Here is a 21,635-nt window from a genome sequence, read left to right on the forward strand (position 1 = left end):
CAGCCTGTTTCCTAGGTCTGTGGTGAGGATTAAACGGAGTGAGTGTTTGATGTGCCTGACACACAGTAGGTGCTCAATATCTTATTCACAGTTGTTATTCCTCTTCCTCTTGGAAACCTAAAATGCGAGTCCTTTAGGAACAGGGTGTCCTAGCACCTGAAATATAAACAAAGGAGAAATAGGATGTCAAGAGCTTATAGACAGAACACACCTGTTGAGGGTCACCCCAGACCACTTGGCTTCCCTATTCATGTGGGGCCTGCCCGGGAGGATCATTATCTGGCTCTTTCTCCAGGCAGGACAGGGGTATATGATCTCCTCCAGTTGTTCACCCCGACTTGTCAGTTCTAGTTTCTCCGTGGAAAAGGCACTGAAATGAACCGTAAAGTGTATGCCCCTTCCCTCTGGTTTGTTTGTTTGTTTGTTTGAAAGCAAAAAGAAAGAGACAGGCTCGGAGCACATTTCAGATCCATAAAAGACAAATTAATTATCCCCAAGCGGAAGCTGACCTTCAGCTGGCCCCAGCCTCGGCGCCCGAGCTACAGCTGCACCTGCTTTCAAGATGACAATATCCACTTGCTAAATACTAATAATTAGTCACCCAAGCAGGATAAAGAATGCGGAGCACAGCGAACCTGCAATTACTGCACTTGGGTGCGTCTCCTGCACCCTTGGAGGGCCAATTACCCCAGCGCGTCACCATAATTGGACTGACATCCTCCATTCTTTGAAAGTGTCACTGTCCTTCTTTCCTGCCCCTCGCACCCCGAGCCCAAGGCCCATCTGCACTGTGACTTGTGACTAGGGCTGGCCGAAGACGTCAAAGCTGTGTGTCCTCTGCGTGTGCAGGGGCTTCCCAGATGGCCCGCGTGCAGACCAAGCACATGCACAGAGGATTCTGGGATGAAGGTCTCTGGTGCCCCCACCCTGACTTCGCCCTCCCTCAGCTCCATTTTTCTGGAAAGAACACACAACATGCAAGTGGCTGCGCTGCCCGAGAGCAAAATGCCTGTTTGTCCCTCTGGAATCCCAGCTCCTCCTGGGGGCCACCTGTACCACTTAGTGGCCTGAGTCTTGGGAGGCAGGCGGGTGGCCTGATTAATGGGGGCTGAGTGAGGCAGGCACTGCCAACTTACAATGATAATAAGCCAGGACAGCTATCCATGGAGCTATGCCCCTGAAAATGAGGAGTGGGTGGCCTTGGGCTCCTAAGGAACAGTGGCAGGGCTTAGGAAGGCAGCACAGGACTCAGGCTACAGCTGCCACCAGTCAAGGGAGCTTAGCCCCGGGAGCAGGCACTCCTCCCTCCAGTGGCCTTCGCCCTGGCCCCGCTGCCTCGATACCATTTTTTATGAGGTGATCAGCGTTGTATCGATCGTGAGAAGACCGCTGAGTACCAGCGTCAGCTTGGTGTTGGCACGGAGGCAGGTTTCCACCACTGACCTTTCCAAAGCAAAAATCAGTTTTTAAATTGTTTTGCTCCTCCCCCCCCACCTCCTTTCCATCTCATTTCTTTCCTCATCGAGCAGCAAGAGCCTTTTTCTTACACGTCACTGCAAACTTCCAAGGGAAGTGGACTCGGTGTCTAGCTGTGCTCCCACACCCTGGGGAGTCCAGCTGTCAGGGATGTGTCCGAGCCTTCTCCCGTCCCACCTTCGGCTCAAAGAGCTGTAGCAAGAAAGGGCCTGGGGTGGCACCCGGCGCAGGGAGGGCGCCGAGCTGGCTGAGATTCGAGAACTGGACACAGGGATGTGGTGGGAAGGAATCCTGTGTCTAGCATGCTACCCAGGGCCTCTGTGTTGTCCAAGTCCCCTGGCGGGGCACTATTCAGCCTGTGTTTGGTGTCAATGGTTCCTCCTGGGACTTCAGAGAGGACACAGCACATGGGACCCCTGCAGTTGGGCAAAGTGGCAGCCCAGATGGTTGTGTGCGTGTGTCTCTCTCTCACACACACTGTGCCCCTGTTTTCTCCTGGAGCTTCCCTGGACCTGATGGGCCCCAGGCTCTCTGCAGCTCATGCGTGAAACGGTCCCCAGGGACAACTTCTGCTCTAATAAGCACCACGGCGCACCCCTCCCAAAGCCACCACAAGCACACGTTCACATGTACTCCCTGGTTACCTCTGCCATCACAATGTCACTCCTCTGTGCACCCAGGGACCAGAGACAGGGCGCTGTGGAGGCTGAGCGGATACCGCCTTGTGGCTGTTACTATGTTATGTTAGCAGATGTTACTGTATTATGTTAGTTGATGTTATTAGGTTGTATTAGTGGAAGTGATTATGTTGTGCTAGCAGATGTTACTATGTTGTGTTAGCGATGTTACTATGTTGTGTTAGTAGATGTTGCTATGTTACCATAGTATGCTGCTATACTCCACAGCGGATGATACTCCCTGAGTGGATGAACTGAGTCAGTAGTCAATCTCCTGAGCTCTGAAATCCAATAAAAGGAAAAGGGGGAATTTATTCTTCGATCATCAGACGTCTTGTCCTTGATATTTGCATCAGTCACAGACACTCAGAAAGCTATACACGTAGTCCCAACAAGACAAATACAGCCACCAACACAGAAAGGTATGTGATACCCACAGGCACACACGCATCCCAGGGGCAGCCCCTGTGCGCAGACACACCCGTGGCACAGACAGACCCACACAACACCAGAAAGACTGCATCAGTGTCACACAAAACACACCCGTATGTACATCAATGCATTCACTCCAAAAGGTGGCTACAGAGACCAACCATATGTATGTACTATGTTCTCGGGCTATACATGTGGCCTGGAATGTGCCAAAATGAAGTCTGTTCCATTACTCTATGACCATAAGTTGGGGGCCGAGCTCTGCGGTACGCATTTCTTCCTGGGTGGCTGACCCCTCATTGCTGGGAGTATGCGAGGCCGGTGGAATGCTTTTGTGGTGTGATTTATAGGACTTTCCCAGCTCCCCATGGGGCCCCCATTCCCTGCCCTTATCTGCCCATCACATTCTCTTGAAGAGGCCAAGGCCTTCAGTCTCTCCCTTCGAGCCGCTGTGCATAGATGCAAGTTCCAGAGGCTGAGGGACCCAGGGAATATTTCCTTTTGCCCAGAAGGTGTGTTCTGGAGCTTCGGGAAGGAGCTAGGTCCAGGCACTCTGATTCTGCTGCCAGATAATGAAGGTAGAATCCTGCTTTTGGCTGTAGAAGGTGACTCACTACAGCTGAAAGGGAGAAGCGCTTGGAATCCAGGCATTGGTATTGGAGGCGAAGAGTCAGCCCCTGCGTGTCTCCAAGTGGGATCTGACGTCACCGAGCCTAATTGCTTTGTCTCCAGCTTGTCCCCAAGTCAGCCTTGGCAGCGAGAGACTAGGCGCTGAAGGTGGGTTCCTCAGAGTTACCGGAGGGCTGTCTGGACGTGACAAGCCCAGGCCGAAGAGGCGTCCAGTGTGGCCTTGGTCACGGGTTGGCGGGGAGAAAAGGGAGGTTCACGGGAGAGGCAGCTGTTCTTTAAAAATCCCTGCTCATATTTGTGCTTCGATACCGACTGTTTAGCCCAAAGTGGAGTGAAGCTAAGCTGCAGAATGGTAGCAAATCCCCTGGGCAGGGGGCTGTCGAGGAGAGAAACAGGGAGACCCCTAGAGAGCAGGCAGGTCCGGTGAGAGACTCAGGGACCCATTCCCAGGGCAGAGACCGGGTGCGGTCTGCCGTCTCCCGACAGCCTCCGCGGCACCGAGAGTCTGCTGCAGGGAGAAAAATGATCCCCATTAATTCCATCAGATAATGAGCCAGTTGGTGCCATCATTAATTATACTAATTAAAACACACTGGCCTTTGAGGTTGGCACACACTTCCCAGCCGCTCCCATCTCGTGTCGCTCTGTCGCTGCCTGGGGTGACTCGTTGGCCAACACAGGCCCAGGGATCCTGCAGAAAGAAGCCGCCTGGCCCGGAGCCTTTATCTTCTTCCTTGCTCACTCACTCCTTCTTTCCTTCCTTCCTTCCTTCCTCCCTTCCTTCCTTCCTTCCTTCCCTCAACAAATAAGTAATCCCCACCTACTGTGCTAGGTGCTGGGGACACAGAGAGAAGACCAGGGTCTTCCCATCGAGTCAGAGAGACAGAGAAAATGCCCAACGAACACGCGTACCCTGCAGGCTCTCCTGCTGACGTACACTTAACAATTTCTAAGGTGTTTTCGCAAACCTTATCTCATTTAACTTTCAGATTCTGCAAGAAAGGTGCTCTCTTCCCCATTTTGCAGATAAGAAAACTGAAGCTTCCTACCCAAGGTAGGAGTCCACATTTTTAAAATTATTTATTTATTTATTTTCACATTTTATTTTTTAAATCCTGACCCAAGGATTTGTTTTTATTCATTGATTTTTTTAAGGAGAGAGGAGGGGGTGGGGGGGGAGAGAGAGAGAGAAACATCAAACAGTTGCCTCCCATAGGTGTGCCAATGGGAGATCAAAACTGCAATCCAGGTATGTGCCGTGACCAGGGATCGAACCTGCAACTTTTGATCCTATGAGATGATGCTCCAAGCGACTGAGCAACCTGGTCAGGGCTTGGGTCCACAATTCGATTCCAGGTTCCTCCCTCTCCGGCCAGGAGAGCGGATGAAGCTGTCCATGGCTCATTCTGACCAGCCTCAGGAAAGGCTTGTCCACGAGGTTGTACATGTGACTTGAGCTCCGTGAAGCAGACAGACACTTCAGGGCAAGGGGGGCATGAGCCAGGCCCGGGACAGGGATGTGCACAGTCTGCGACCCGCCTCACCTGGCTACCTATGTTGCAGGTGACACAGAGAAACGCCTTTGTGAGCTGAACGGAGGTCAACTTAAAACATCCTAAAATCCCAACTGGGAAAAGACGCATCGTAATTCTGGACTATTCCGTGGAGGCCAAATGGAAAAATCAGAAGGGGGTCGGCAAGCCCAGGTGATATTTGTCCTCCCCGCCACCCCGTCACACCACCAGGGCTGTCAGCCACGGGGAGTTTCACTGTTCAGACCTCTTTTTCCGTTGTCTACTCCATCACCCTGCACTCGGTTTCCGTAAACCAAACACGCCTTCCTCTGTCTAAACACTTGATTCCAGGCCCGGCTCCCTGTCGGTGACTCGTCTCCTCCACCCCCCGGGGCTGCAGCTGGTCTGGGGCTCTGGCCCAGCTCCAGCCCTGCCTGGTCCAGAATACAGCCTCCTCGGCGGTTTGCCAGCCTCGCTCTGCCGCCCCCAGGGTACAAAAAGGCCTCTAGCCTTGCTCTGCCTGGGGGGTGGGGAGAGGGAGAGAATGAATGTGTTTCAGGGGGAGGGTCACTGCTTCGAGAAGCAGCCCTTGCATGCAGTTGTCCCCCCAACTCCTGTCCCTACCCCTATAGCACCCATGTCGACTCCTGGCTTCCAGAGAGAACTGGACACAGGGCCTGTTCTGCCCTCTGTAGCCCCGCCCGCAACAACATCTCACTCAGACAGAACACAGCATAGGTCCAGGCATTTTTTTTTTTAAGTAAAGCAGGATCTCAGATACCAAGGCCTCTGTTTCACAGGGCGGGCTGCCTGACAGGGGCACACGGGCTCTATCCTGAGCAGGGCATTTATATTTAATGGTGCCCCCGAGCCTCCAGGAACCATCTTCCCACCCTCAGCCACCACTGCCACCAGATGCACGACTGCTTAATTACAATTCATCCAGCGCTCGCCTATTAATAAAGCCTAATTAATCCAGTCATGCCACCCTGCGACGCCGGCAGGGAGGCAGGGCCTGTCGGCCACCTCAGCGGCAGCCCTGCCCAGAAAGGGACTAAAAGAGGCCTCAGCCCACTTGTATGCTCTGTCCACCAGCAGCCTTGGGAGGCTGCCCCCCAGAGCCTGCCTGGTGCCTGGCGCCGTCCCCATGCCCTGTCCTCGGGTATTGTGCCCTGTCCACCTCCCCCGAAAGACTGGAAGCTTCTCTGAGGACAGTGCTGTGTTTGTTGATCTTCGTAACCATCCAGCCTCCCTCCTCCAGCCTCCCTCCCCCACCCCAACCCACCAGCTCGGGCTTAGGACGGTCTCGGGCACGTGTGCATCTGCACGTGTGCATCTGCACGTGTGGTGGGGGTGGGGAGGGGGAGGGTGTGCCCAGTGACGCTCTCCTGCGCACAGTCGGAGGGAGCAGGGCAGGGTGGTGGAGGGGGTGCCAGCTGGAGGCCCCCCGGGTCTGGAGAGCAGCCCTGGCACTGCCATATCCTAGCTGTGTGGCTGGGGACGAGGTCCTTGCCCGGTCTGCGTCTCCATGCCCTTATTAGAAATGAGGATGGCTGTGCCTGTGTGATAGGTGCCAGTGAGGATTACATAAAGGAACTTTTTCCAAATAAATAAAAGAAAAGAAAGAAAGAAAGAAAGGGCTGAGCACGTGTAGAGAAAAATCTCTGTTGTAAGGACACCGTTGAACACATTTTCACAAATTGAACACACTTCTGCAACCGGCGTCCAGAACAAGCAGCAAATCCCACATCCAGAAGGACTCTGGGCTCTCTGCCCACACAGGGGGCTCTGCGGAGGGCCCCGCAAAGTGCCTGGCCCTCAGGTGCGGTGCTGAGTGATTGTGGCTGCCCTCACCCCGCCCATCTCCACACACCCTCGGATGTCGTGTTGCAGACGGCAAGGAGCGAGACCCAGGTCCGTGCCGGGTCTGGTGCCAGGGGAGGGACTCACAGACGCCCAGAACCAGGAGAAGCCTGGAGCTCCTGCCATGTGAATGGAGGCCTGGCTTTGCAGCAGGGCCATGGCCTCGTCCTGCCCTGTGTGTGGTCTCTGGATGCGCCTACAGCCACAAACTGTCAGAGCTTGGGAAGCTCCTTAGGGATCATTGAGTGACGCGATCTCCTGTTTTAAAGAGGAAAGGCCTGAGACTCAGGAAGGGCAGAGACTGGCCCATAACGCACAGCCAGGGCGGGAGGCAGAAAACACAGAAGCCAGATCTCTGGTCTGCTTCAGGGTCGCAATCCCAAGGCAGCAGACCTGCATCTTGGTGCCCCGAGGCTGAGCGGGGCTCCACTCCCCTTGTTGAATGGAGGGATCCAACAGGGGGGTCAGCAGGGGCAGATTCAGGGGTACGGCTGGGGCAGGAGTCAGGGGTCTGCATCATTGTCCAGCACCACACATGACAAGGGGTACCCCTGAACCAGTCCCCTGCTCACTTCCCAGAGCCCAATGGTGATGGGAGCATCTATCAGGCAGCACCACAAATCCCAGCAGCCTGTGTGGGGACCACACTGCCCTGGGCAGAGGCTCACGGCTGGGACCGCTGGCCACCGGGCTCAGAGAGGGGAAGCTCCACACTTCTCTCCGCTCGATCGCAGTGCCCACTTGGGGCGAGCGAGGGGTTCTCCAGTTTGCCTCCTAGCTGCAGAAGAGCACACTGGGAAGGGGCTGCTTGGGCCTCGGCTGACTACCATGAAGCCCAGACGTCCTTTTGGACTCAGAAGGCCTTTGGACTGTGAAACTCTGGAGGGGGCCCGTGTGGCAGAGCCCCCAGCGTGCTGTGCGCGCCAGGGTGAGGCAGAGGTGGGCGCGATGTAAGAAAGGACCATCCGCCTGTGAGTGCTGCCCAGGGTGGGGCCGCTGCTGTGGGGAGGACCCCGTCGCTGGAGGTGCTCATGCAGAATCAGTGACTCGGACACGCGAGTGGCCTTCCACACCTTCAGCGGCGCTCACCTTTGGGACCACACGCACACACACACAGGATCTCAGGGCTGGACGGAACTTCAACGGCCACGTGGCCTGACCCCCACCCAGCAGGGCACCACTCTCCACAGCCCTCCTGCACCGTGGCGCCCACCAGGCCAGGCGGCCTCCCCAGTGCGGTCACTTACGAAGCAGGCTCTCACGTTGGCGTGCTCACCGGAGGACTTCGGACAGCCTGCTCAGCCTCGCAGAAGCTGGGCTTCCTCACCCATATACATGGGGGGCATCGTGCCCACCTTTGGGGTCCTGAGGACAGAAGGGGATGTCCGGACCCATGTGGCACTCAGTGGACATGCAGCCTTCTCTCCTCCCTTCCTCCCCACGGCCTCCCCCCCCTCCCTTCCTCCGTGGCCCCTTTCACAACGGAATGGTTGCTGCGCTTTGGGCGTTGCTTGTTCCTTGCCCGGCCTTCCCACCTGGCTGCGGGAGCTGCCGCACCACCTGTGTGTGACAAGCACTAGGTGCACAGGTGCCGAGTGAGCCAGCGACCGCCTCCCACGGTGCAGGAGCCCAGCCCTACCCAGGCGGCCCTGTTGGCTGCTGGATGGTCTCCCTGCCAGCACATTGCGCCTTGGCCCATGTGGTGTCTGCCCCCGTGTCTCTTCCTGAAAGATCCCAGCTCTACCACTCCCCCCCCCGAGCCCCCCATCCTCCCCCCCCCCCGCACTCTGCCCCTCGCCCTGAGCCCAGAGAACAAGTCTGTTTCCACCCACACAAAACAGCCCTTCAGATACTTGACGGTGCTCTCCGGTCTCCCAAGTCTTCATCCCTGTGAGCAAATTTCAGGCTCTCCCACAGTCTGTGCCCCTCCGCTGCCACTCACTCCTGGAGCCCCACCCAGCAGGCACCCCAGACGGTCTCCTCCTAACTGCTCACAGTCACTGCCAAGGGCTTAGTCATTTCTTTAGAAAGGCCTGGGTCTTGGCATTACATCAATTTGCCGCCCATCTCTCCCAACTCCCCAGAAGCCACGAAGGGCAACATCTATTAATGGCCTTGATGCCCGTATATCTGTTTTCAAAAGAGTTTTCTGCTTGACCTTTCAAACAGAAAGGCCATCTGTGATCACATTTGGTAAACTATAAAACCCTGTACAAATGGAAAAGGTTTATCTCAACATTCCGGCTGACATTTGAGACACGATAGAAGAGCGTGGGTGTTAGCTCTGCTACGAAGAGCAAAGTTCTAAACACAACCCTCTAAATCAAGGCAGACTGCCTGGAGGAGGAGAAAGCAATTGGGGCAGACTGCCTGGTCCCAGGAGAAGTGAGCCATTCGTGTTTCGCGATGGCTAAGAGAGTTTCGTGTTTGGGGAAAGGCTTCTGAGTTGTGCCAAGTGGTGGAAATTCACTTATTGCTCAATAAATCCCACTGAAGGGCCTCACGAATTAATACAGTGATGATCCTCCTGCCTTTTCCATATACATGAACTCAGTAATAACGGTAATTATTATAAAGTTATAATAAAACATGATGTGTTACGCTGCTAATTCAGTGGCAATAAGGATGAAGTATGGGGACTTCCCGTCTCAGCATTCATCATTTCCCCCCTTAATTATGGAATAATTCCCCAGGCCGAAAAGAAAAGTGAGAGAAAGAGGCCGCATTCTGCCTTGGTTCCTTCTCGGTGTCTGCTTGGTTCAGACGGCCCCGGCCCTCCGTTCTGGTGAGGCGGGGGAGGGGGCAGGTCTCAGCCTGGGAGCTCCCGCCACCCGCAGGGGCTGACCGAGAGATCAAGCACGGAGATGGATTTATTTCCTACCCACCCCTCTCCACTCCACCTGCCCTTTGGAGCTACCGGTCCTTTCCCTCCAGGACCACAGCTGATGGGACGAGGGTGGATGTCCGAGTCTCAGGGGCCGAGCGTTAGGACAGAGTCTGAAGGGGTGGGTGTTGGTTTCTGGAACCGAGGGTGCTGCACCAGCAGGCTGGGGTGAGGTGGGGCGTTGAGGGGGGCTGGTGGCCGGCAGGCAGCTTCTCCCTGCGCAGTGTGCTGCCCGGCAGGGAGGGGAGACCCAGCCTCTCTGCCGAGAGCCCTGAGAGCAGCCCCGGGCTCTGGCCATGCAGTTCCCCATCCGCCTTCCTGGGTCTTGGCTGTGCTTCTCTTCGCTGGCGTAAGCCAGGCCGACACACTGCCCTGAATTATGCTATCCAGCATGGACTGAGTTTCTAGTTTCACCTCCAAATGATTCTCAGCACCTCACTGAGAGCTGCCCGAGGAGAGGAGCCCTGCCCACCCTGTCCACCTTTGTTTCGAACCTGCACTATGTGTAGCACATAGAAGGTACTCAGTGAAATTGTTGAATGAATGGTGAATGAACGAACGAATGAATGGGTGGAAACACTGACACTGTGACCTAGGAAGGGACAGTCTCCCCAAGGCAGGCATTCGTTTCAGTTGGTCTTGAGTCATTGCCCCTCGTTTAACCAGAAGAAAGAGCAGATAGTCCTTCCAAGAGGATATCCCTGGGTCAGGCGGAGAAAAGCACTCTGGACCAGTGGCAGGAAGTTCCCCCCGCCCAGGGGCCCTACCCACGGGGCCCTGGGCTGCAGGGCAGATCCTTTCTCCAGGGAGCGGCTCCAGCACTGGCCACGACTGCTCGGGGAGAGGACACAGAAGGGCCTTCAGTCCCTTCCCTCTGCCACGAACTGCGTGGGAGCCCAGGGGTGTGCCTCATTTGTCTGCTCAACAGTGGCATTAAGTGCCCTCTGGGCAGGCCCTGGGCAGCTGCCCAGAAGATGTAGGCCCTGGCCCCAGGGAACTTACAGTCGAGAGGAACATCTCTAGACTCTCTCCGTCTCCCAGATTTCTGGGGCCAGGGGTCAGGGAGCCAGCTATGCCTGCCCTTCCTGGCAGTCCCGAGTCCTGCTCCTGCAACAAGTAGGTCAGGCCAGCTTCTCCAAGGAGTGTGGCCAGCGACAGAGGACCCCAGTCTGGGCCTCTCCTTCCACGAGCCTGGCTCAGCCCCGCTGCTCCAGGCACTCCAAGCTTTTGGCTTCCTTTCAACAGGGGACCTTCCTATCCATCAGCCTCTCACACTCTGAGGGACAGAATTGGAAAGTCAGTGTCAGCCAGATGGAGACAGCGAGGGCCCTGGAGGCAGCGTTCTGCAGGCTGGTGAGGACATCAGACACGAAACTATGCAAACGCCCCTTGATGGATGCAGGCCGGGAAGATATTGCTTCTTTGCATGATGGATTGTCTCCGATCTTCGGAGGGGGCCACACAGTGATAATGATCTTGTTCCTCCCTCCTGTCTGCAGAGCTCTCAGGGCTCAGAGGAATCCTTTACAGGGTCCAAGTTCAGTGTCAGTGAGGCTTCTCAAGGAAGAGGGAGAGACAGCGAATGGGTCTCAGGTCTCCAGTGGAGAGCGAGTATGGAGTGAAGGCTGGGAGAAAACTCCCCGTGGTCCTGAGGGTAAGTGAAAGCCACCTCTCTCCCTCCTCCTGAGACCCGACAATCTCCCCAGCACACTCGTCTCCCACCAGGGCCCTAGCCAGCATTTAAGGCCATTCCACCTCCCCTGTCACCAGCCCCAATCACTTGCCCTCTGAACTTTCCTGCCCATCACCTCCCCAGACCCCTCCAACTGCAAGAGGCTGAACATCAAGGTGCTTCCACTTCTGCTTCCCATCTCCCTAAAGCTGCTGAAGGAAAACGTCACATCAGGGCTGCCGAGCTCCGTGACGCACAAAGCTTCCCGTCCTCAGCTGGCGCAGAGGGCTGCCAACGGGTACTTTGGGGAGGAGCTCACGGGCAGCTTTAGACCCTTGGCACGCTCTCCCTTCCACACCCGTCCTACCCTGGCTCCTGGCCTTTAATGCCATGTCCATGCACCACCCCTCTGAGTCCAGCATCCTTCCTGGGTTCAGGGGCTCCCAAACCCTGAACACCTCTGATTGGACCAAGGGCGGTGGTTATCTGTCCCGAGTTCAGATCAAGTTAGATCCCATCTCCTGAAAATGAAGAACTAAGACACCAGGGCTGTGATGAGGCCATGTTGGACCAGCAGAGAGGCGGGAACATGGAGAGCAGGAGAGGGGGGGACTCCAGGGGCCCTGGGGACACAGCAAGAGCATCCCTGCCAGGTCCTGGCTGTTTTGTCTGTGACACTTGCTTTGTAGCTGCCCTGAACAAACCAGGACCCAGCGCGTGACTGCACCTCCTACCCCACTGATGAGGCAGAGACAGAGGCAAGCTCCTGCTGACGTCAGTCCTCTGGCCCCAGGGAAGGCTGGCTCTACTGTCCCTTCGCTCTGTCACTAACCTCATGAGGTCACTCGGAACTTATCTGCTGCCTCCAGTGTGGCCTGTGCTTTGTTTCTATCCTACTTACCTTGTGGAGCAGCTTGTTTTGGTTCGTCCTGGCTCCTTCTCCTGGCTTCCCCAGCGTGACTCCCCGCCACCTCGACCAGGCTCTGCAGGCTGGCTGTTCTGCTCCTTGCTGTAGGTCCGCGAGGTCTTCTCGTCCCGTGCTGCCCTCTCCTGAAGGACCTCGCCTACCCGCTGGCCTCGTGTGTCTCTCACCACGAAGAGCCACTGAGTCTTTACCTCGGGCCCTCCCGGGTACTCACCATCACCCCCTGGATTCATACAGCGCTTCCTCCTTCCCCTGTGCAAACTGGCTTTCCTTTCTCCGTCTCCAGCCTTGGCGCCGACAGGTGCCCCGTCACCTGAACCAGAAAACCAGTGCTCATTTCCTACTCCTCCCCTCCGCCCCTCCCAGTCACCTCCCATCTGAGTTCTGCAAAACGGTTTCCAACTCGGTTTCCACTTTCACGCCCGATGCCATTGCCCCGGGGCCAGCTCTCGCGGGGGAGGGAGGCCCTCCCACTGGTCTCCCAGACGCCAGTCTCTCCTTGGCAATCCCACCTCAGGACAGCTCTCTCTCCTGACAATGTGCCCCCCATCCAGGACCTGCATGTGCACACACACAGAGGTAGCAGCCGTGAACTCCGGCTCCAACACCCCACCCCCAACTCCCATTTGCCGCATTCCCTCTGATGGGACCGCCTCCCGCCGCAGTGGATCCCTTCCTCATCTCCACACCTCTGTCTGGGTTGCCTCTCAGACTGGAATGCGCCTCCCCCTCCCTTATTCACCTTCAAGTCTTTCCTCACAGGTCCCGCTGCTGGGGAGTCCTTTGCCTCCATCTACTTCCTCCCACAGGGACATTCCGGGGACGAGCCGGGCCCTGGATCCCCGAGGTCTCTGACTGTCTCCTCTGCCCCGGGGGGGTTCTGCTCCAGCTCCTCACAAGACCGGTCTCTTCCCTGGTGTCAGCCCAAGTGTCCCAGCCCCCCGCCTACAGTGGACCCCCCACCCCTCCCCGTCCACCTGGAGGGGGCGATGCTGCCTTGTTTGTTTTCTTCCTCAAATTCATTACACAAGTGATTCTCTTCGGTGGATGCTTAGGCCTCCTGGGAGGTGAACTCCACGATGGAGCTTCACTGGCGGGCCCTCAGGTGGACCCTGGTGGCCCAGTGGAGGGAGGAGGGGAAGCAAGCCAGTCTTTCCCGCTGTCTTCCCCACGTGGATGACAGCCTGGGCGCCCTGCAGGAAGCTGGGGCGCTAAGGTGCACTCCCACGGACTGGCACGACCCGGCTCCAGCAGCCCCTGTGTGGGGAGCACTTTCGGAAGAGCGTGGCCCTCCCTGGGCGAGGCAGCTCTCAGCATCTAAGTACCACAGAGCCTTGGCTCACTTGTGCATTTATTTTGTCCCAAACTCTTTAAAATTTCTGGAGCTAAGAATAGACAGAAAAGTACAAAGAAACCCCCTAATTTGGGGGGATAATTAAGACTGTGGTTTCCTTTTTCAGCAACTGTTTGAAGCTCTTTGCTCTGGGCTTCCTTTCAAGGGCCCCAGCTTCACCAGCCTCCTCTTTGGCCTCCAGCCAAGGCAGAGAGAAGACACACAGAGCCCCGCCCCCCTCCAGCTCGGTGCCTCTGGGGCCGACTCTCATCCCCTTCTCTCAGTTGGAGCCCCTGTGGTTCGGAGCCCACGGTTTAGGGGGAGCCCGGGTTCCTGGCTCCCAGAAACTCACCCCCACTCTCCCCACTGGCAGATGGAGTCTGGGAGGATTATACTCAAACTCTGAGTGTTTCCAGCGCTTATTGGAAAAGGGAGAGAGGAGAAAATCCTCCCCACCTTCAAAGCTGATGAGAAATCGGCAAAACTACGTCCAGGGCCTCCCAGCCACCTTCCTCCTTCCTCCTGTCTGCGGCACCCGCTGCCTCCCAGTCTAAAGCTGTACTTGTAAGGGCCTCTGGACATCTTTCTGGCTACTTCCCAGGCCCCACCTAACCTTGAAACCTTCAGAGAGTGTATCTGATGCTGTCTCAAGGGGTGAGATCACAGACAGGCAGGTGATTTCTCCGAGTCCCGGGCAGGAGGAGAGTGGAGGCAGAGCCCAGGGCAGGACTAAGGCAGGGGCAGACTGGGCCGCCAGCCTCGAGTGAGGAACGCCCAGGTCCCTGGACCTCCTCTGGCCACCCTGTCCATCACAGCCCCCACAGTAGGCCAGTTCCCAGTGGTACTGCATCTCTCTCTCACACACACATGTGCACACATGCCACGCTCGCACCAAGAACATGGATGAGCAGTGTAGTTCTATCCCCAAAGGTCTGGTGGGGAGACAGAGGGGAGGACACTGTGTGCCACGTGCCCCAACTTCTCGACCATCTCCTTTGACCATCTGTCTGCTCCACCCCCCGATTTTCTCCCCCTGTGACAGCTGCTTCCCCTCTTGTGCTGTTTTCATCCTTCCTCAAACACCTCTCCTCACGGGTCCCGCCAAGTCCACGGATCTCCGGTCCCCTCCCGGCACAAGCCTCTCAGCCTTAGCTTGGACAGCTGACTCCACGAGGCCCATGGGAGCCAAAGAAAGAGAAACACACAGAGCCCGGAGCACGGCCTTGAGGAACGGAACTCATTCCTGGCCACCCGGAGGCCGCGTCCTGGTGCTTGCGGGGGGGCCGGCATTCCGTGAGCTCCCCGCTCCTTACTGCTCCCCAAGCCCCCTGCTTCTTCAACCCAGGGAAGAGCTCTGAGTCTCAGGTCCACCACCTTTTTGTTTGGGGATCCGAGGTCGCAGAAAGCACTTGGGCACTTCTCCCTGTGCGCACACTGACTTCTCCCTGTGCGCACACTGAGTCAGTGGGCACCTGTGTGCCTTGGGAGCCGTCAGGGTAGGCCTGACAGAGCAGGCGGAGCGGGGCCGAGGCTTCTGCTGGGCTGGAGGAGCCGGATGGAGAAGGTGAGGTGGCATGGGGACAGAGGGGCCCCTGGAGAGACGAGAGGGTAGGGCCACACCTGATCTTGGCCCCCACTGCCACGGTGGGGACCAGAAATGGGGTTTCTCCCTGGTGGCTCGGTCTGCAAGAGGGAGATAGCTGGATTAGCCGCGGGCCTGTCAGCCTAGCCCCTGACTTGAATACCAATGAGGGCAGGACAAATCTTTCCTTCAGGCCTCTGCTACCCTGTCGTGGCTCCCACGTGGGCTTGGGAACATACGAGTCCATGAGCTGGACCACGTCAGGCTCTGCTGGTCCAGGCATGCACCTGTGCAGGACACGCTGATTCCTGCAGGGCCCGGCTTGTCTGAGCCCTTCTGTGGGTCTTAATTTCGCATTTCAAAAAAGAAGCAAGAAGATATTTTAGATTGCTCTGCGTCCCTACCATTCTGTGGTGACACAGAAGGGAAGCTGAGGCCATCGGGGATGAGCCAGGATCTCTGGGGCAACAGGATGTCCCCTGGAGCAGGACCCAGCCCTCAGAGAGACCGGCTCAGAGGACTCAGGCCCCTGGGAACAGCCAGGAGCCGGCCCCTCCAGGCACCGAGAGGATCTCCAGGGAGGGGACCAGGCAGGTGAGTCGGGTCCCTCTAGCCTCCCTCCATCTGCCTCTTCCCTCCAACAATATCACCGCAGAGGAGCGAGAAATGACATCCTGCGTGACTCCCTTTAGAGGAAATCCCAGAAAGGAGAGAGAGAAGTCAGTGCGGCGGTCACCCATGCAGTGAGGAGGTGCCCGGGGAGCTCTCTGCGTGTTGGTGGGGTTCCACATCAGTCTCGGGGTGTTTGCACAGGTGTGTGCCTATCTCCGAGTGCATCGAGCTGTCCGTGAGGATTTGTGTACTTGGCTGTATGTGAACTACACCTCAACAGAAAAAAATCAATAACAGAAGAGAGATGGTTCCGGACCGGAGAGAGCAGGGCCAGAGACAGGGCCAAGTGGGGCAGAGAGGGAAGCTAGGAGCCGTGAGGACAGGGCTGGAGGGATAAAGGGACGGACCTGAGGCAGCAGCCCTGGGACAACAGAGAGCGTGACAGGGAGAGGAGGACAAGGCAGGCCAGAGTGCCGTGCCAGCCCCGGTGACATGGGAGGGAGGTTGCCCCTGAGCGGGGGGAAGTGATCCCGAGATCCCGAAACCACCCCTTGCTGCTTTTGCAGACTGAGAATCCGAGGGGACATCAGCACATCCCGGGGGCTGAGCTGAGACACATGAATTTTTGCCAAGATGCAGGGGCAATGTTGGTGGCCATACAGTGACAGGAGTTGGGGGAGGGGGGTTAGGTTCTCTGCCGTCCCTACCGCCAGACCGCCCAGGGATTCATCCTCTGGCAGGAGCTCCCAGCTGAAGGGGAAGGACTGCGCTCCATGGAGCTCTCCTGCTCCCACGGCTCGGCTCTCGCCTTCCGCCGGGATGTGGCGCCCGCCACTGACCGCGGAGCCGACAGTGATGTACAGTGTTAATACTGAGCGCTAAGTGGCTTCTGTATGTTATCCAAAAAATGAGGAGTAAAACCGAGCAAATTCATTTCTTCTTTTAAAAAATGGGCAGTTTGTAAAAACGACGATTCCAAGCCCCAAGTCAGAGAAGGGATCTGACACCGGCGGCTGAGCAGCCGTCTCTCATGGGCCAAGCGAGCATTTGTCCTCATTCATCCTGGATGAGCTGGGAAATCCCTGGGGACCCTGGCAGCCTCCTGTACCCCCTGCCACGCCCACCCAAGCAGAGCCAAACTTGGGGCTACCTGCAGTGTCCCCCATTCTCCTTTTCCCCACTGGCTGAGGGAGGGCCGTGGAGCAGGCTGCCTGGGTTAGGATTCTCTCTCCATTCCTTACTTGCTGTGGGACCATATGCCTCACCTTTCCCGTCTGTAAAATGGGATGATAGTCGTATCTACCTCTTTGTGTTACTATGAGAATTAAACGGTTAGTAAAGTACCTAGTCATACACATGTGTAGAACATTATAAATACCCCATAAATATTGTCATGATTTTAATAATTATCCCTGAGCCTGCCTATTTGCCAGACTAATATACAGGTGTAGATAAATAAGCATAGATAAATGAACCGGCACACACACACCTAGAAAGAGGGGGAAACGCAATAAAATATTAACAAGGGAGACTGCGCGAAGGTGCGACTGAGGAACTCTCTGCTCTCCAAGCCCATTCAAAACGAACTGTTTTTAATGCAGGAAAATAAGAGTGTCCTAACCTTCTTTCTTCCCCAAGGCCTTTTCGGCTCCTCGAGAACAAGGCTCCGACGTCCAGGGCTATTTTCCAGGGAACATTGCAGGGGCGCAGGGAGAGCCCGACGCTGACTGGTTGGCGCGCAGGCCGCGGCACACGTTCGGGCAGCGGGGCCCTTGCAGGTGCATGCGCCCCCGCTTTGCAAGTTTCTGTGAGCTGAGTCGAATGTAACATGATTGATTGATCAATTACGGATTCCAACTGCCTTCCGAAAACACTATTGGTTTTACCTTGATTGCCATCGAAAGCGATCGTTTGGGGGAAGGAATGGGTCAGAGGTGAGTCACACAGAATCGCACGGATGTTCCGGTTCAGGGCTGGGCGCCCCCCTCCCCTCCACCCCTTGCACGCATCTGCTGGCCGCCTGGGCTTGAGAACAGGCTGCCGCTCACTGCGAGGGTCCAGAGAGACTCCTGTTGACTCGGGTCTGGTTATATGTGTTATTCAGGAACCGCTGCTGTCAGCTGTGACCCACCAGTGTCTCATTTTTGGTTTTCCGGTGAGCAAACATTGAGAGCTATACCAGCACCTCACTGTTGAAATTCCGACAGAAATAATTCTGTTACACATCTCTGAAATCCTCTGGCTTCTCGTCCCTTTTGTTCCCTTGAAACAACTGTTTATGCAACACAATCTCTTTGTGCTTCTTTTCTAAAGAGTGCAGTGCTAGGCTTCACACCTGGGACTCAGACTGGGAGCTGGCAGGGGGCGTGGAGGCCCCCGCGTTCAGCCCAGACTGCAGGCTGGGTCTGCGCCGTGGACCCGGGGGGGGTGGGTGGGTGGGCAGCCAAGGAGCCAGGGGGCAAGGAGGGCACCCAGCCACAGCTGCCTCTCCCCGCAGGAGGAACGGCCTGAGCTAGCAAAGTTCCATCAGCTATGACCTGAGTCAGAGCACACGGTCCCCCAAGACCCCCGGCCTCTGCAGGAGTTCTTCCAGCACAGCCCATGCAGGGCCCCAGCCTCCGCGTGCATCCCTCCAGCGACAGACCAGTCCGAGGCTCTCCAAAAACTCCCGCTGCAGCTCCCAGTTGCACCCCCTCAGTGGAGATCCGGGTGTTCGCTCCTTCTCTGCCGCCCCCCACCCTGCGCCGTCTTCCCAGTCTCTGCAGACCCTCGTCGGGGCCAGCTCTGAGGCGGAGGCGCACTTCTGAGCTGGCCCCCAGGTTGGGGGAGGTCCCCGCTGCCCCCCAGCGGGTGCTGTGGCTGTCGTTTGCCTCCAGTCTCTGATGGCTCTGTGCTCTGCACTATAAATAAATTATCCCGCGTGCTTATCTGCTTCCCTCTGTCTGCTTTTCGAGTTATTTTTGGGTGATAGGCGTCCTGGGTGTGAGGTGGGTCCTGCATTATTGAAGACCACACAGGGGCTATGGAGGGAAATAAGGTCAGCTAGGGCACATGGGCGGTGGGCGCGCAGGCGGTGGGCGCAGTCTTGTCTCCTGACGCAGCAGCGTCCGCGTCCTCCCGCTGAAGTGCCCAGGCTGACCACAGGGTCCAGCACAGTACAAGCCACTCCCCACAGATAACCTGGAGTCAGACCTCCTCTCCTCGTGTTTAACCCTGCATCTGAAACACCACTCTTCAAACAAGGGGCAGAGGGGTGCATAAAGGCCTCCCAGAGCAGGCATGGGGACCCTGGGGGTCTCGTCCAGGCCTGTGACTTCCTGGAGGGGTGACCTTGAGTGACTCACTACATCCCTCAGCCTCAGTTGCTTTAGCCACGAAATGGGACTGCCGATCGCTGGCCTGCCTGGTGGTGAGAGGGCGGCAACGTGGGGCTGCCTTCCCCTCCACTGGCAGCTCCAGCTGCTGAGGTCCCAGAACCACAGCCGGGCCTCAGCCCACTCCCCACCTCCCCTTCCGGAGAGGCCCTGGGGGCCTGTGGCCGGGCTTCAGACAGCTCTGTCTGGGCAAAACAAGCTGTACGCTTCTGACCTTGAGTGTCCACGCAAGAAACTCAAAAGGGGGCTCACTTGAGATCCAAACTCAGAGGAAGCTTGAGAGCACAACCCCTCTTAACAGAGGTGTCCTCCCCCAACCCCTGCCCCTCCTTCCAGAGCCCCAGCCCCGCCCCTGAGGGCCCTCAGCCCCGCCCCTCACCCTGGCCTTCCTCTCCCGAGGATGCTCCCCCGCCTCCCTTCTCAAAGGCTGTTGCTGCCTCTTTCCAGGGTTGCCCCTTCACTCGTGGCCTCCACCGAAGTGTCCCTCCCTCACTCTCTGCCTCTCCCTCCAGAGCTTCAGTCTGAGTTGTTCAGACCTTCAGCTAAGGCATCACCTGCATTTATTTTGGATTTCCGGGTCTAGTTAGAGAGATCAAATCACGCCCTCAAGCGGGTTTTGTACAGCCCAGCACTAAGGTGCCGGGCAGGTCAGGAAAAGGCCTGTGGCCCCCAAGAATCGCCCCTCCTATTTTGAAGGATGTCCCCGCCTGGCCATGTGCCCCATGGAACTCCGGGGGGCTTGGGCTCCTGGTCGTCCGAGCCTGGACGAAGGTTCCCTTTGGGGTCCTGCTCCCATGGCCTGGCCACTGGGTCCCCCTGCAAGATGCCCTGTCCCCAGCCCGCCTGGCTCATGGCTCCACATCGACCTGTCACCCGCTGTCACACCACCTTCCTGGCCCCCCAGCCCCCTCGCTCCAGCCCAGTTCATTACCCAGACCGTGGCTGCTCTTCACCCTCCACTGATTTGCAGCAGGTTCCAATTAATCATTGTAAACGGTCACCAATTTTCCTCAAGCCCTAGGCAATAGTCGAGATTCAGGTCTAAATTAAAATTTGCTAATTTAGAAGCATTTGCCCACGAACTGCCATCCCTGAGCAGGCCGGCGCCTTGGGGCCAGCCTCTCCTGTAGGGTTTGACCCTGTGCATCAGGACTAGGTGGTTTTGCCCTTCAGGGGACATCAGGCAACATGTGGACATGCTTTACAGTTGTTCCTACTTGGTGGGCGGCCCTGTGGAAGGAGTGGGTAGAGGCCAGGGATGCTGCTGAGTGTCCTGCAAGCCTCAGGACCGCTCCTCCCGTGACAGAGGACGATCTGGCCCCAAGCGTCAATGATGCGGGGCTCAGACACTTTAGACACAGAACGTGCCTGCTCGTGCCCCACAGACTGTCCTTGCACAGGTCTGCGCCCTCCAGGGCCAGCCCTGAGGCCTTTGTTTTTGGAGATCTAGACATTTCGAAGAGCAAAGCGATCTCCTAGGCATTCTACACCTATTTTCTTTGGCCCATATTATTTGTTATAATGGAGCCAATATTCAAAACTGGAAGATTTTATAACAAAATTGGGATTTATGGCTTGTCCTGGAAAATGGAAGATCTGTTAATACTGGTCCCCCGTTCTCCAACGGCAACATTCAGTGGGAGCTAAGTAGCAGCTCTCCATAGTCCTGCACAAGGTGTACCACCTGTCAAGTTCGCCCCAGTCCCCACCACTCCCTATTGTCTTTCTCACATGGAGGGTCAGTTGCCATTTAGCACCACGTGTGCTCACAGAGGAACACCTGTGTACCCTGATTCAGTCAGAATGGGAAACCGAAGATAGACTGGGCTGCGCTCAGAGCCTTCACTCATTTTCACTACCCATGGTGCTCGTGGGCATTTGGCTGAGCAGTCTCAACTCCAAGACCTCCTGTTGGGGCAAGTGGCTGAGCCTTGGACCCTTGCGAGTCTCCCCCTCCCCTCAGGCCCAGCCCACACGCTCACGAGACGCTGGGCAGTGGGCGGACAGTAACTCTGTGCCCTTTTCCCAGGTCCATGTTTCCTGCTGGGAAATGGGACTCCTGAGGCCTGGAGTTCCCTATGGATCTACGTCAAACCCCCCACCTGGAGCTGCACGAGAGGCAGAGACAGGCCACGGTCACCTGGCCCAAGGAGGCCCTGGCCCACCCCCACTTCTTGCACAGGGTTGGCAAACAGTGGCCCACGGGGCAGGCGGCCCCAGTGGGCCCGTGGGCTAACACAGGCTTGCTGCCTGCTCTGCAAATAGTTCCTTTGGAACTTTATCAGCACATTTGCCTGTTGTGTCCTGTGACAGTGGCAGAGCTGACTGGTTGCGACAGTACATGGCCCACAAAACCTAAAATATTCACAGCCGATGTGTGCAAACCCCTCCTAATTGGGCAGAGCCCCCCATCTGCACACACCTGGTGTTGACACAGTGCTTCGGGGACCCTCCCTCCAATCCCGACGTGCCTGTGGGCCGGGCAAGGCTCATCGGAGCTACTGGCTGGGTGCTGAGCTCTGGTCTTTCACATGCATTTCCTGACAGCAGCCTTGTGAAGTAATTATTGTAACTTTACCGATGATGCAATAGAAGCTCAGAGAGGTCAAGGGAAAGGGTGGGTGGGCCCGGGTGGTGGGCCCACCCTTCACCTTCCTGCCA

This window comes from Sturnira hondurensis, unplaced genomic scaffold (genome assembly GCF_014824575.4).
Source record: "Sturnira hondurensis isolate 20B ecotype Veracruz unplaced genomic scaffold, ASM1482457v3 Scaffold0024822, whole genome shotgun sequence".
Taxonomy (NCBI): Eukaryota; Metazoa; Chordata; class Mammalia; order Chiroptera; family Phyllostomidae; genus Sturnira; species Sturnira hondurensis.